Source organism: Excalfactoria chinensis, chromosome 1, assembly GCF_039878825.1.
Source record: "Excalfactoria chinensis isolate bCotChi1 chromosome 1, bCotChi1.hap2, whole genome shotgun sequence".
NCBI lineage: Eukaryota > Metazoa > Chordata > Aves > Galliformes > Phasianidae > Excalfactoria > Excalfactoria chinensis.
Window position 1 is genome coordinate 117,565,643 of NC_092825.1, and position 16,247 is coordinate 117,581,889.

At 40.9% G+C, this 16,247-nt stretch overlaps 1 protein-coding gene across 5 annotated transcripts in view; it reads left to right on the plus strand.

Moving 5' to 3' along the window:
• The window catches only part of ARHGAP6 (Rho GTPase activating protein 6), a 291,817-nt gene that overhangs the window by 153,132 nt on the left and 122,438 nt on the right, over positions 1-16,247 (plus strand). Inside the window, exon 1 of one of the 5 annotated variants that reach the window (XM_072348485.1) lies at positions 5,898-5,938. The exons of the other annotated variants lie outside the window; for them this stretch is intronic. The gene's annotated coding sequence lies outside the window, so the exon portion shown is untranslated. Of the gene's footprint in view, positions 1-5,897; positions 5,939-16,247 lie in introns of those variants that run through there. 5 annotated transcript variants of the gene reach the window in all.

A 16,247-nucleotide genomic window follows, 5' to 3' on the forward strand; every position in this document is an offset into this window, starting at 1 on the left:
TGTTTGCAGCAGGCATGGATTCTTTTTAGCGCTCACACCGTACTCTATTTCCTGGAGACCTAGGCTGTTTAGCACTGCAGAGGGACCAGAGGAAATGATCTCTCAACTGAGTCTATTAATTATTGTTCTCCTGAGAATCTGGCCTGTCCTCAAAAAGGATGGCAATAACAAACAGTAAAAGTGCTCTGGAAACGAATGCAGTTATTACTCGTATTTGGCAAATTAGGGTTCTGACCTTTTTCCCAAAGGTTTTGAAAAGGGCTTGTTCTGTTTTGATGTCTTTATATAAAGAACATCAGTTTTTGAGGCTAGATTTCTTCATACTTTCATGAAGCTTGAAAGTGATTTATTTGAAAGGAAAATATTTGGAGAGTTTAGCAAAATTCCATTTGACCAGTATCTAGGAATGCAAGACGGGTATTCCTGGGCCATGTATTCCTGCCCCTTTCTGTTGCAAGGAACAGCACATAATCCCTTACAAAAACACAAAGCAGTGAGCTCTGCTTCAGAAGCAGCTTTTCTTCAATTTACTCCTTCTGCCAGAGGGCCCTTCCAGAATGCATTGACTGACAGACATTTTTCTATCAGACTGAATTTATTCTTGGGGCAACGTGATCTTTTAGCTTAAACTGCACTTTTGCTGCCCTGATATCGATCCAGGTTTTTCCATTTCATTTTGTTTTGGCTTTTCACAAAAGAAGTAAAGCTTGCCCTTTGCTGTGATGGACATCTTTACTGTGTGCATCTGCCTCCTTCCTGTGGCCTTACCTAGGAGTGGCCTTCAGTCATGGTGGAAATAAATGGCTGTCTGGGGAACAGGATGGCAGGAGCTCATATCATGGCCTGGAGTTGAGGGAATATCCACAGTTCTGCTCTCTCCCCAACACTAGTTTTAAATGGAGCCTGAGCCTATCAGCTCTCTTCAGCACTGCAGCATTCTCCATGGAGTTGAACACTGCCACTTGTGGACTTTCCAGCTCGTGGGTTGTTTGGTTTTTGTAGTTCCCATATTTTAAATAGATGCCCTCATCAGCCTCACTCTGCAGTTCCTCTGAAGAAGCATCGTCCCCTCAGAGAACGATTTTCTGCCTCCACAGGCAGGGGAGATGAGGGAAATGAGAAATAATGCAAACTATGGTCCTCTTCCTCTCCTTAATTTGTGCACTTTATTGGCACTGCTCTTTCTGTTTTACCAACCTTGATAAAAGAAGCAAAAATAGTGTTATAAACACAGAACAGTACATACTATTTAAGGAAAATCTGTTGCAAGCATTACCCATTCAAATTGACATTAATGCTCTCTTACATGGCTACAATTAAGACTTGAAATCATTATCTGCGTGCTGTGCTGTGGACCTGGTGCTGTGTGCTCTCACCAGGGATATTTTGCATTTATAAATGGAATTCATATTTATAAAACTTTAAGGTTGACATTGCATTAAGTTGGGTGTTATTTTCTTCCCTTCCCTTCCCTTCCCTTCCCTTCCCTTCCCTTCCCTTCCCTTCCCTTCCCTTCCCTTCCCTTCCCTTCCCTTCCCTTCCCTTCCCTTCCCTCCCCCTCCCCTTCCCTCCCCCTCCCCTTCCCTTTTTGACATTACATGAATCTGAATGGGGAAGAACAATAACAGATCTTTGTATGCCTCATTGTTTAAAGTGCAAGCATTCCAGTTCTATCATACATCCTTTTCCCCAGGACTTTACAGTTTTGGTGGCACCTCACAGATTGTTCAACGGAAAAGCATGCCAATATGGTTTTAAGTATAGCATAAGGCATTTTGAAATAGTGACTCATGCAAAGCGTTAATAAATGTTAACTGCTTTGAGATTGCTTTGAGCTGCCCTTGTTAGACTACAAAAGTGAGAGGTGCTTCTGAAATGCCAAATCAATATTAAATCATCTGTAAACTTGTCCATCCTTATGTATCTGTCTCAAGTAGGTAAGAGTCTAGTATTATATTGGCTAATTTTCTAACAGTTTTTGACAGGGAGGTCCATAAGCTTCTGAAATTCTCAAATTTTGTGTCACTAAGAGAACTTTTAAAATGGTTCTGAATGAGTTTGTTAGGAGATAATCAACAGATTTTGCTGTGCTTCCCAACCTGTTCGCAAGGTCCCCAAATGGTGTGGGAGTGATGAGAAGATTATCCCAGTTTCTGAGGCATGGAAGGCCTCCTCGTTAATGGCATGGGACAAAGAACCAGGAACTTTTCCCCTGTTTTGTTTTACTTCTTCATGACAGGTTTAATTTTTAGGTAGTCCTGTGTGGAGCTGATAGACTTAGGGGTCTCTTCCAATTCAGGGTATTCTGTGATTCTGAGACATCAGGTGCACTGGGATGCTTTTGGTCCCTGAAGTGTTAATGCCAAGTTTAGATTTGGTCTAGCAACCCTTATGTTACCAACGAAGAAAATACAACTGGGAAATGTGTGTCTATGGGAAATTTTTGTTTCTTGGAGAAGATACTATTAATAATGACAGATATTTCTGGATGTAGTAGTCAATGTATTTCTCTTCCTTGTAGATACTGAATAAGATCACTCTGTCTCAGGTTTAGTTTTTGTACGTGGGAACGGCCTTGTAGAAGAGCTGTCAGTGAAAACTGTTCTAGAACATATGCTCATCATTTAATTCATCTCAAATAGGTATGTGAACAAAATTTAATCAGAAGTAACTAAAGTAATTAAATTAACTAAAAGAGATCAGGGAGTGAGACATGGATGAGACTTAAAATGGTTTAAATCTAAACCCCCAGGCTTTCTGAGGTGTACTGAAAACGTTTTATTGGGGATGTAAATGTAGGATTAACTGAGAGTGAAAAGTAATGCTGCAAAGCAAGCTCTTGCTGGGATATTAAAGGCTTCTATGACAGCTGTGAAAAGTAAGGCTGATTTCTTTACAGAGGAAACTGATGCAAATAACAGGTTCATCATAAAACATAAGTGCATGTGGTCTTCTTGGATCCTGAGAACCGTGATATCTCTACGTGACCGTAAGAATACCGTAAAAGTTCCTGTGTGTGTTTTCTTTTCTCTAAGTATATTAATTGTTCTTGTCGGATATTTCTCTCTGTGAGTCTAGGTTGATTATGTCACTAGACATCATCACAAATTACAGTAAGGGCCTGACACAAAAGATTTATAATCTAAAAAATTCTCAGTTCTTTTTGGTAGATCAGTCCTTCCAGAGCTGCTCACACGACTCAGGAATAACAGATAAGTCATACTGCCGAGAGGAAGCAAAAGTGTGAGTCAGGCACCTGCAGAGTATTCTGACATCAGTTGTTTGAAAGGCTTTGGAACAAGGAAGTCCTAATTAAAGACAAAGAATAATGAAGAACAAAAGAAGAGGGAAAATCAAAATAGAGTTTTACCTCAGCTGAGTTGTGCCAGAGTAATTTGATGGTTGTCTTTAGTGGTTGCTGTACTTCTGTGGAGCTTGTGTGTTTTGTTCTTTTCTCAGCGTTGGCCTCAGCTGATGTATTGAGTGTCAGGTTTTCTTAGAGGAAGTGTTGCACCACTGTGTAGGGCACCACTGCACTGTCTCTGGGGACCTGAGTATGTTTCTAATGCTCCCGATTCAAGAGAGATAATGTGTGGAGGAACTGTGAGAAAACACTTCAGGAAACAGAGGTACTGTGATCTTGAGGAATGGAGAATAACTTTGCTTAGTCTAGCAAAAAGGAAAGATGAGAAGGCTGTGATTATTGTTCGTGATTACATTGAGGGAATAAACAGAAAAGAAAGAGAATTCTTTCAGTAAAAGCACAGCAGTGGCATCTAATGAATCATAGGCTAGGCATAAATAAACTCAGATTAGAAATTGGGATGCTTCTGCTCTGGAAGCAGGGTTCCTCATCTTGTTCTGCGTGGTCCTACTTCTATTCTCTCATCACAAATGTTGCCTCGAGTAAAAAAATACATGTTCTGGCCAAAACTGGTGGAGTTCCACAAAAAGCATTGACTTTCACTGAACAATTTTAGATTTAAAAGATTTGCGTTGGGGAATTTTAGTGTGGTTTCTGTGCGTAAAGGGCTGTTAGCATTGTGTGTATCTGTTCAAAGTCTCATATTCTGCTCCAAGTAAGTGAAAAAGAGAGCTGTGTGTTTCCATGGAGACAAAATGAGCTGGAGGACATAAAATCTGAAAAAGAAAAGTTAGAAGGTGTTTTCATCTCCAAACTTTTCTACTGAGTGGGCTGTATTTACAATGAGGGCAGATCACTTTGAGATGTCAAATCCTATGTAACAAATGGCCTTCTGGGCCATTAGTGTTAGAAGGGCAGGAAATGCAGAACTTAAGCAAACAAAGCTTGGAGTCAAGTGCATTAGGTAAAATGAAAATTGAGCTTTAGTGTCACTGGGACAAAAGATATCTTGTAGTTTTAGTGCAGCGACTAATTCAATTCCATTTTCCTCCACTCTTTTTTTGTTGTTTTTTTAATTATAGTTTTATATATGCATGTATTGTTTGTAAAGCACTTCTTTTTTCTTCAAAAAAGTTTCTGCAGAGGGTAAGAAATGTCTCCCGGCCATCCTTTCCCCTGTGAGGAGGAATGAGGAGGGATTCTGTCTCTATGTGTATGGGTGCGGAGCACAGTTTTGATTCTCTTAACGGGAACAGAGAAGAGCCCTGTGAAGCACTCGCAACCCAGTCCAGCAAATATGCGAGGGTTGTGTTTTGTTATTTTTTTTTTTTAAAGGCAGAAGCTATGCAGCCTTAAAAGGACTTGTTTAAATTTTTCTGTATGTGTGCCGAATACGTCGAGTTTGTAAGGAGCCTAGTGATTCTCGTATCCTTTTAAAGTGAAAATTATAGAATCCTTCACCGAGCGCTTCTCACCAAAATGCAGATTCTATCTCTTGCAACAAGGAGAATCGTAAAACTGGATTTAGTGAGAAACAGCACGTGGACTGTTCTAATCATTTGCTGTTTAAAAATGGGCTGGGAGACCGGGAGCTGATGCCTTCTAACAACTTTGACAGGGTACACTCGAAAGGAACCCCCTCTCCTATGCCTCAAACCACAAACCCAAACAAGTCCTTTTAAGGCTGTATTATAAGGAGGGCTTAGGAGATAGGTGCTATATAAAACATTAAATAAGTGAATTAAATAATATGAGAAGGACTGGAGTGAAATGGAAACCAGAAGTGGCAGAAGAAATGAAAAGCTACATGGAAATTAGCCAGAGGTTTGATGCATTTCACAGCTTCTTTGCCTTAAATAGGTTCTGAAGGTTGGGAGTATGTTGCGTAATGTTGTACAACCACAGACAAGCCAGGCTATCAGAGAAAGATGTGACAGGGGTTTTACAGACACTCAATAACTGGCTTTCTTAAATTGCTGAAGAGTGCAAATAATGGAAGATTTCTGGATTTCAGTTTATGCGGTTTGATAACAGGGAACAAAGTGGTAGAGTGCTTATTTGCCTGTCATTCTTCCAATACTTTCTTATCTTACTGTATGGGAGATTGGTAATCACAGCCTGAACCTCTGATTAATCAGCTGAGGCAAGTATGGGGTCAGCTGTGGGAGCACAGGTGAGAGTGATGTAGCTGTGCTCCCGGAAGGGGTGGAGCTCGACTCCATCCCCTCTGAGACCTCATTTAAGGGCTGACTCCCACTGAGGCAGCATCTCTTGGAGATTGCTCACCAGTGAGGACTGCCCCAGCTTCTTCAGCCAAGGCACCACCACTGGTGAGTTTTTCTTTACTTATACTTTCTGTACATTTGCTACCATCTGTATATTAACAACCAATACATCTTACAGTTATTTTGTAGCCACCAAATCACATGAGCCTTTGAGCAAAATGAAAAAAAAAAATAAAAATGTTGCTTTAGGACAACTTCATTCTTTCCTGCCCACATTCCATGTCTGACTTGATCCATTCTGAGCTCCTGTGATGAGGCTGCATGTCATGCCTCATGTCCCTTCAACCAGGTACTGTGCTGGCACTGAGGTAGCACCAGTCTTCGTATAAAATGGTGTTCTGGGGATCACAGAATCAGAGAATTGTAGGGGTTGGAAGGGACCTCTAGAGATCATAGAGTCCAACCCCCCTGCCAAAGCAGGCTCCCTACACCACGTCGCACAGGTAGGCGTCCAGGCAGGTCTTGAATATCTCCAGAGAAGGAGACTCCACCACCCCCCTGGGCAGCCTGTTCCAGTGCTCCGTCACCCTCACCGTAAAGAAGTTCTTGCGCACATTCGTGCAGAACTTCCTATGCTGAAGTTTCAGCCCATTTCCCCTAGTCCTGTCCCCACGCACTACTGAAAGGAGAGCAGCCTCACCACTATGGCTCCTACACTTCAGGTATTTATAAACCTGGATCAAGTCCCCTCTCAGTCTTCTTTTCTCAAGGCTAAACAGACCCAGTTTGCTTAGTCTTTCTTCATAGGCGAGATGCTCCAGGCCCTTCACCATCTTTGTGGCCCTCCGCTGGACTCTTTCCAAGAGATCCCTGTCTTTTTTGTACTGGGGAGCCCAGAACTGGACACAGTATTCCAGATGAGGCCTCACCAGGGCAGAGTAGAGGGGGAGGATCACCTCCCTCGACCTGCTGGCTACGCTCTTTTTAATGCACTCCAGTATGCCATTGGCCTTTTTGGCTACAAGGGCACACTGCTGGCTCATGGCCAACCTGTCGTCCACCAGGATGCCCAGGTCCCTCTCAGCAGAGCTCCTCTCCAGCAGGTCTTCCCCCAGCCTGTACTGGTGTATGCAATTATTTCTACCTAGGTGCAAGACTCTACACTTGCTTTTGTTAAACCTGATCCAGTTTCTTACTGCCCAGCTCTCCAGCCTGTCCAGGTCTCTCTGAATGGCAGCACAGCCTTCAGGTGTGTCAGCCAATCCTCCCAGCTTCGTGTCATCAGCAAAAAATGGATGGACAGGTGGTGCATGGCTTTACAAGCTGATACAGCAATCTTATCTATTTTTTTCTTTCTATCTTAAACTTTAGATGTTATCATAGGTTTAATGTAATATCACACAGTTTAGCAAAACATTAATATCATTTCTGTGAGCAAAACCCCATAAGGTATTTTCTCATCGTTGAAGCTCTTCTGGAATGGCTTTGGCTTAGCCAAAGCTGTTCTGCAGCAGAAGTAGCAGTCTGGGAGCTGTGATCTGGCTATGAAATAATGTAATGCAGTGAATTCTATCTTGATAAGAATTTCTGGCATTGCTCCTGTTGTATGCAGAACTTTTAAAACATATTTGATTTCTGTGTGGTTCTTAGCATATGTCTGCCTGCAGAGCTCTTATCCTAATCCCTTTAACATGAGTGGGAGTGGTTTCTTCTGTCAGTACCATTAGTTGAAAAAGTTTTCAGTTGCTTTGTTGTTCCCCCCCCTTGCACCAGATGCTGATGGTATGTCAAAAGCTCCAGCACCACTTAAGCATTCTCAGGTGTCTGTCTCATTTTACCTCTGGAAATGGTTTTATTGCCAGAATTTAAATAGCGTCTTTTTAACTGTGCACTGACTTCATTTATCATCATCAAGACATGGAGGGCAGAACAACCTTAGCTATTTTATAGGATTCTGCAGTGTTTTATTACTGATAATTATTAATGTGACATAACCACTGTGCAGACAGTACAGGATGCACCTAAATCCAGTTATGGATAAATGCTTGCCAAACATGCCAAATTCATCATCTTTGCCTCTGTTAGTATGGAAAGAGGGGCTGGCTGGAGGCATAAAGACTCGTGCCATCTCTTCAAGTTGTTCTCTCTTCAGCACTGAATAAGCGTCTTCTAGCTCGGTAGCTGATGTTGTTTGGGCATCACTGAAAGTCATGCACTGCATGTGTAGCTGTGTACACAGCTATTTAAAACATTTTGAGAACATCTCTGCTGGAGAAGATAATCATGATACACTAAGTTGTAAAAGAGCTTGTATAGAAATGCATTCTTGTAAAAGGGCTAGGCAAGAGACTGACCCCAGGTTGAGTTGGGGTCAGACAGATGCCAGTATTTGTGGGTTTTCAATGTAACCACTCATCATTCTCCTGGAGTCCAATAGGAAAATGCCACTCCATCCTGGTGGAATTTCAAGGCAGCAAGATAAGCGTAAGCCCCTCAAAGAAAGCCATTGTCTTGGTTATCTTTATCGTTTTGTGACTTTGGAAAGTGTGTTTTTATTTTGAGAATTGCTTTCTTTGATTTGCAGTAAAAGACCAGATCTGTTTCATTGGATTCATTGGAAGCCTAGCCAGTTTCAGGCAATTTCACATTCAGATTTGGACTGAAATTCTTTGGGTCGGTCCCAACGTTGGCATAAAATAGTAAAACAAAATCTAAATGTGATATATTTCTTTGAAATTAAAAGATTTATTAGCTTATTAATTTATTGGGTAGTTTGACAATGAGTTACTTGGGCAAACTGTTTTATTACACTCTCTTTTAGTTCTTTTTATTTATTTTATTTTATTTGGTACCCTAGAGGGGATCTCTTGCTTTTGGCTGCAATTTTTATTGGCCACGTTTAGATAAAGTGCAAGTGTGCACGCAGCACACTTTCTTAAGTTCCACAAAGAAGAAGTGTGAGCTATCAGTTTGCTTGATGAATCACTTTTTGGTTGTTTCTTTTTTCATAATAACTTTGTGTATTCTGTTGGGTGTACTTATTTATCTTGATAGGTACATTTTATTTCAACAGTGTTCTAATTAGCATGTTTATACTCTCTAGAGATCCAAGAGTGGTGGTACAGATCTGGGGAAAATAACAATGTGTACTACTTTGTTTTTTATGTGATATTTTGCCACCTATTTTTCTCAGCTGGTTGAGAAGTTACTGATGGATAAAAACTGCTGCTTGTGTGACGGAAGAAGTTTTATGGGTTTAAGATGTTCTCCCTTCCTTTGAGAAGAGTGGAGAAAGAAAGTAGTAACTGAAGTCTCCTTGAGTAGACTAAGCTTGAAAGAATGGCACTGTCATCTTAATAATTGCATCTCGGTGTGTGAATTCCTACCAGTTTTACAAATACTGTCTAATATAACTTGTATCACAATTGCTTTAAAGGTGTTACTTCTTTCTCTTTACTTTTATTTTATTTTATTTTTATGAATGGGCTTAGAGAATATTTAAGCCTGGAAGAGCATCCTTGGAGATCACATAGTCTAATCTCCTGCTCAGAGCAGGGTAACCTATTGCAAGTTGTTCAGTGCAGCGTCCTGATGAGTTTTGGATATCTTCAGAGGTAGAGACTGCAGTCTCTCTGGGCAACATGTAACATGTTCCGGTGTTTAACTACCTTCACAGGAGATTGTTTTTTCTTAACTTGGAGTGCAATTTCTGATGTTTCAGTTTGTCCCCTTTGTCTCTTGTCCTATCACTGGGCACCCCAGAAAAGAGTTTGGCTCCATTTGTACTTACTTGTAGAATCATACCATAGAATCATGGAATGGCCTGGGTAGAAAAAGACCACAGTGATCATCTAGTTTTGACCCCCATTCTGTGGCAGGGCTGCTAACCACCAACCCAGGCTGCCCAGAGCCACATCCAGCCTGGCCTTGAATGCCTCCAGGGATGGGGCATCCACAGCCTCCTTGGGCAACCTGTTCCAGTGCATCAGCACCCTGTGAGTGAAAAATGTCCTCCTAATATCTAACCTAAACCTTCCCTGTCGCAGTTTAAAACCATTATTGCCTACATCTGGTACTTCTAACATGTTGCTAAGACCCCCTGAGCTTTCCCCGAACCAGCATTTCAGACTGTCCTTGTATGAGAGTTGCTTCAGTCCTTCAGTCATCTTCATGGCCCTTCGCTGGATGTGTTCCAGTGTGCCCTCATCTCTTTCTTATGGGGAGGCCCAGAACTCGCCCCATCACTTCAGTTATGCCTTACATGGCTGAGTAAAGGGGAAGAATCTTGATCCTTGAATTGTGGTTACACTTTTTCTAGTTTACCCTCTTCATTTGAGTTTATGCTGAGCCTGTTATCCACCAGGGCTTTTTCTGCTTTATTTTAACTCATGCATTATGCCCAGACTGCTAGAGGTCTAACAACACTGGCATGATGTGGGCCTGATTTGCAGTCTTATCACTGAGCTTGTGCACTTTTATCTAAATGCCTACACTGTCCTGAGGGCAGCGTAGGCAACTTGCCTAACCTGTTAACTTATGTAGCATTTGACATTTTTGGCTGACTTGTAGGCCTTGTGATGGCTACGTTATATAATTACAGTAATCTGCTGGAAAAGATGGCCCTGGAGTTGAAATTGATCCTATGGACTCTGTGCACACAATGTGGATAAGAGTAACCAAGCTAGGTCCTGCACTGAGTTGTACTCATCCTGTCTACTTTTTGTGCTGTACCTGACACTGAAAAGTGAACTAATGACCAAGCTGTATGGGCACAAGGAGAGTTGGTATAGCAATTTATAGGTGCAAGTGTTTTGTCTTTAAAGTGTGGATCTTTCACCCATATTATGGAAATGGGAAAAATAATTATAAAATCTTGGCTGTAAAGCAACAAAAATTAGTAAAATTCAGGACTAGACTCAGTACCTGTACCTACTCCTTGCACCCTTTTTATGTTGTGCTGGACCTGAGGTCGACAGTCTTTGTGTTTCCATGTTTGTGAAGTAAAGGAAGCTGGAAAATATTATGTGTACTTAAGGGCCAAGTAGTCCTGCATGCAGACATTAAAACTCTTGTTGTGAAATCTTTATCAAACTGGATTAATGTTCTGAAACAAACACGGGGAAATCAAAAGTAGTGTCTGACATTTTCTTTGCAGCTTTACACAACAATGCTTTTAAAACAGCATTAATTATTTCTTTCAGTCAGCTGCAAAGATGTAGCTCTGTCTTGCTGAATGCAAAAGACTTTCAAAACAATAATCCCCCTTTTCCATACAATACTTTTATTCTCCTCAGTAAGGAAAACTTCTGTTCTCCATATAATGGAATAATTAATTCCTTTAATAGGTAAACACTTTAATGTACTGAAGCCTTGAAACCCTTTAGCGGGCAATGTCAACAGGCAGTCTTACACAACAGCAAGTAGATAAGGAATAGGAGAAAAAAAAAAAGAGAAATGCCTGAGTCTATACACTAATAATTGTACATATTTAGTAACTCCCTGGAAAATAACAGAAAATAACCAGAAAGTAGGTGGAGTTTGAAATGAGATGTGAGATGAGATGTGTTTATATTAGCAGTAAACTCATAGGGTAAACTCACATTGTCTTCTAACCACAGGCTGTTGTGATGAATTGTGTACCTAAAGTAGCTGAGTTAAAAAATCACTGCTCAATGGAAGGAAAGGGAAGAAGGAGCAGTCCCTGAGCTTTTCAGCAGAAAGAAGGAGGGCGCAGTCTTTTCTCATATCTTGGATGTCCCTCAGAACCAGTCAGTTAGCCAAATCCTTTCGATTTGGGAGGCTGAGGTGCTTTGTTGTCCCTTTTAGCCCTGTTCTAGGCTGTGAATGTATGCTCTTGGAGATGCACAAGAGAAAGGAATGTGCCAGATGTGCATAGGTGCTGATGTAGAAATGATTAATGATTTAGGGGACTCTTTTTTTCCCCAGCAGTGGTTGTTTCTCTCTAGACTGAGCAGTACTCCTCTTATGTCATGTTCACAATGCTGTTGGACTGAACTTCTAGTACTCATCAGCCCTCCACAGAGGAATCTCTACAAGAACTGGACTGAGCTAAGTACCAGTGTGGGAACTGCATGAGATGGAGAACTGTGCACAGCACATATGGCCCTCTCTACACATTAACCCAATCTGTTGTTTAAAAAAGCTAGGACTTGATGATGCTCCTTCCAGTTGGGAAAGAATGAGATTCTGGTTAACTGTCAGTAACTAGCCACGCCACATTTTTAATGCTTACAGGGGCATTAATGTTTTGTTATACAATGAAGTGCCTATTGTTGAAAGTAGGTATCCCACTGTAATTGAGGAAGCTTGTAGAGACTGATTTGTTGTAGTACCATTGTACTTTTTTGACTTTAAAAGAACAAAGCTTCATGATCTGCCTCTTGTGGGGCTGCTGCCTGGAGGCACTGGTGTTGCAGCCTATCGGAGTCCATCTCTTCACTGCTAGAATTAAAATAATGTTAATGGTGCCCTACGAACTCCTCCAATGTATATTTATGTATGGTTTCATATATAAATATTTGTGACTGCTCCCTCAGTGTCTCAGTCAAGGTGACCAAGGCTGACTTGCCACGTACGTGAAAGCCTCTTTACTCTGGTAGCATGTGATTATTCTTACGTTGGTTTTATTTATAACTAACAGGACTGGACTCAGTGTATCAGTATGTGAAAGAAAGGCTATTCTGACATATGTCAATTAAGTCATCTAGATGGTACCATCTGCTACTTCTGTTTTTATTCAGATTCTGTTTTAAGAATTGCTTCTTCCCTGGTAATACTGGGAAATAAGGCATGGGGCTTTTTGAGGGGAAGCAGTTTATGTGTTCTTTGTGTGTGGTAAATGCCCAAATATGTGCCACTGTACTTGCATATTGCTTGCAGTAATAAGGGCTGGAAGAGTAACTTCCACATGAGAAATTTTTGGGGCTGGACCCAGTATGATAGGAGCTCCCTGTAAGTGTGTGAGTACTGTGACAGTATACATTTTTGCTAGTGTAACTGGAGGGTTGCTCTGAAAAGGCAAAAGGTTTTCTGTCTGTGACTTATTTGTAACTACTGGTAAATAAATAGGCTCTGTCTGCTGTCATTTAAGATAATCACTATCTGATGTATTTTCTGTCAGGTAGTAATACAGTATCTGCTTCTGACTCTGTTGCATGCATTATTCTTAGAACCTACAGAGCAACTCTCTCCGGCTCATGCATCCATATTTTCTTTGGTAACAGTCTTGAAGCCCAGCCCTTTATCCACTTTAAATTGGACTTCGACTGTTGTCAGTTTCATGCTAGGGTAAAAAGTGAGAACTTTTTGAGATCTGATCGCAGAACAATTTATCTGAAGAATCCTTGCCATACCAAGTCTTTATGCATAATTCAGTTGTCTCTGTTTACCTTGACCTGGCTGAGCACCATGGTGGTGTCCATCAGGAATGTGTCTGGGTGACCTGCACGTGCCCAACGTGCCCGTGGGCCAGGAGGATTAATTCCTTCAGTAAGATGAAGAGTCAGTGTGACAGTTCAGTGTCGCACGGAGGAGAAAATCATGCGTGTGCTCCCAGGATACATTGGGCTGTTGATGTAATTGGTTTACGCTGAGAGGAAAACCTTTTATTAGAGTCTAGTAGGACAGTAAACCACAACGAAAACAGTTACATTCGTACACAATGTTAAGAAGCTCATTTAATCCGGAGGCAAGTTTCAGAGGTCAGGCCCTTTCATCTGGTTGCTTTGTGTTGGCAGAGGCCCAGCACTGAGGGTGAGCTCTGTCTTTGCTCTTTAATTCCTCCTCCAGACAACCTCCTAAACCAGAAGTTGTGCTGTCTCTCTCAGCCTTATAATCCTCTGGGCCTGGGTAGTGCTCACATGGAGAAAGCTCTGTGAAATGTCCTTTGTTTTGGGAATGCTTTGAGAGCAGTTGTTGATGGTTCTTATTACCTTCTGTGCCCCCTGCCTCTTCTGTCTGACCAGAGCCATGCACCTGATGGGTTTCAGGAAGCTGGGGTTTGTGGAGGCTGCTGTGGTTAGATAGAGATGAGGGGAGATGCATACAGATTTCAGAAAGCACTTTCTTTAGTACAACTTCTGTATCTCTCATCATGCACCCAACTGCCCAGTGCTGTTCCCTGTGAATGCGACATTCAAAATATTTACATGAGCTGCTACCTTGGAATTTTCTTACATATCTTTTGGCTGGTGGGGACCAGCAGCTGTGTGGCCTCTGAGGGCGGCAGCGTCTTGCTGCCAGGTGGGGTAGCTGTGGGGAGTCTCTGTGTTGTCCTGAGCTTTGCCTTCCAAGGAGCTTATTTAGCTCTTGTCAATTATTTATGATGGTCAAGCCAGCTGTTACCGTAAAGTCACATTAATTCATGCAGAATGAGGTGTAGGTATGTATAACTGAAAAGATACTGAGAACTACGTGAATTGAAAAGGAAGATTTATTCAAAGACAGGGCACTGCTCTCATTTCCCAGAATACACATAATCAAGTGGATAGGATTACATTAAATGGGTTGGCACTGAGAAATATAAAGCTCGATCTTGAGAGAAAACATGAAGAGTTCTTTTTAAGGGGACTTCTGGTTTTTCAGGTACTCCAACCTTTGCAAGATTAAATGTTTTGAGACTTTTTATTTTTGTATTCACATTTAGCTGCTAACTAATCTGCCAGCTCCTCAGCAGAGAGACGGGAGTGAGTTGGCGTGAATTGAAACGTCCCTTCTATAATAAATGATAGTTTTGTTGTAAAATGCTCATTTAGTTCTTGCAGCTTTTATTTAATTAATTAACTAATTTAAAGGCTGAGAATGTGGTACCTTTTCTTTCCCCCCCCAGCATTCTGTGTAAGTTCTGAAGCCTCAGATTAAGGGAGAGTCCTAGGAGAAAAGGGATTAAACATTCTTAGTTGCTCTGAAGTTCTCACAGTGCATTTCTGTTACACTGTTTATAAGGAGACAAAAATATTTAATTTTTAGTCTCCATTAAATGAAATCATGTTGTCAAACAAGAAAGATTGCCCAAGGTTAAAAAAAAATAAGAAAGAAAAACAAGGCTCTGTGAGAAGTTTCATGGACTCTGTCTCAAACAGAAGATTCCTTCATCATGTGACACCATGTGTATGTTCTGCTGCATTTTCTATCACACTGCTGCATAATGTAAGTTCAGTTATTGCTCACAGTATCAGTCTTTTATCCTTCTCTGGCTATGTAAAGCAGCTAGAAGACACGGAAAATTTATATAATTATGTAATCACAGATTTATAAGATCTGTGATGTAAGTGACAGCAAGACCCTAAACTCCTTTCTTGGAGAGTTGACATTTTTGAAATGTAAGTAGCATCAAAATAAACTAGTTTATTTGCTGTCGTAGTTACTATCCATTACAATTGCTCTTGCTCCATAATACATGAAAAATTGCTTGATCTTTTGTCACTGAAGGGTGAACTGTTTCATGTTCATTGTGAGGTTATCATGAGAATGAAAGCTTCTCAGCTGGAGTCTTATCATAGACTTTACCTTGTGGCAACATTGCGGTAGCAGTTCCATCTGCACTTAGTTAAAACTAAGAAGGAATTAGACAAAAAAACTATAAGAGTAGAAGCAGGGAAAGCTGTGTAACAGTGGAGTTAGTTGAGAAGTTAATATGTAATTTCAAATGAATTGTCCATTTTTGTTATTGTACTGCTAGGATCTAGTATGGACATTAAGGGCGTGGGGAGGAAAGCATGTCAATTAGAGTCATGAAGTCTAAGGAGAAAAAGAGGAAAGCAGAATGTAGAGCCTATCCAGGCAGGTGAGATTAATTGGAAGAAAAAGTATTTCAAGGAAAAGGACAAGCTCAATGAGTAGAGGGTCAGCTGACTCTTGAGAAGATACCTGGATAAGCATTGAAGCAAGAGGCTCATGTTTGGGTAGCCTTTTTGACTTAGAAATTCTCCTAACTTTATTGAATGGAAGTGAATTATGGTTGATCATGTTGATAAAGTTGTTCATCTTTATATACTCTGAAAGTAATCATGTGGGCTGTTTCAGACTCTCAACAATAAAGGTTAAAATTATGTGAGGCTAAACTCAATGGGTGTTCCCACTGACTTCACTAGCATATTCCTATTCTTAAATTTTCAGTGTCTTGTTGACCAAACCAATAATATGAAATGCTCCTGAAGAGCTCTGTTAAAATGTTTGCACCTTAAGATCTGCATCTAAAAAAGGATTGCTTACTTAACATTTGAAATTCTGAGCATTTTAGTTCATTGTTTAAAATATGGATAAAAAAAAAATCCCAGGTGTTAGTTTTCTATGAAGGATGATGGCATTATGATGAATTTTAGCTTAGAATTGTTTGAACTCACAGTACGTGAGGAGAATTGGGTATTCTTCCTTTCCTTTTACCCACTTTTTGTAGCACACTACCTTCACTTTTCAGGGGTTTGAGTTTCCCTGTTCTTGTGCAGAGTCAGACAATGTCTGGCACCACTTTATTTTCTTCAGTTATTAAAAATCAACAGTTCTCTTTGTTATTGTTTTCCTAGATGATGCATGCAAGTGACTTTGAGAGGTGGTACAGATGGGATTCTCCAAATTGTTAGTGCAGCAGTCACTCCAAGCTAAACAAAGTTCCGCCATCTCTGCTCTCTTAGGAGGTT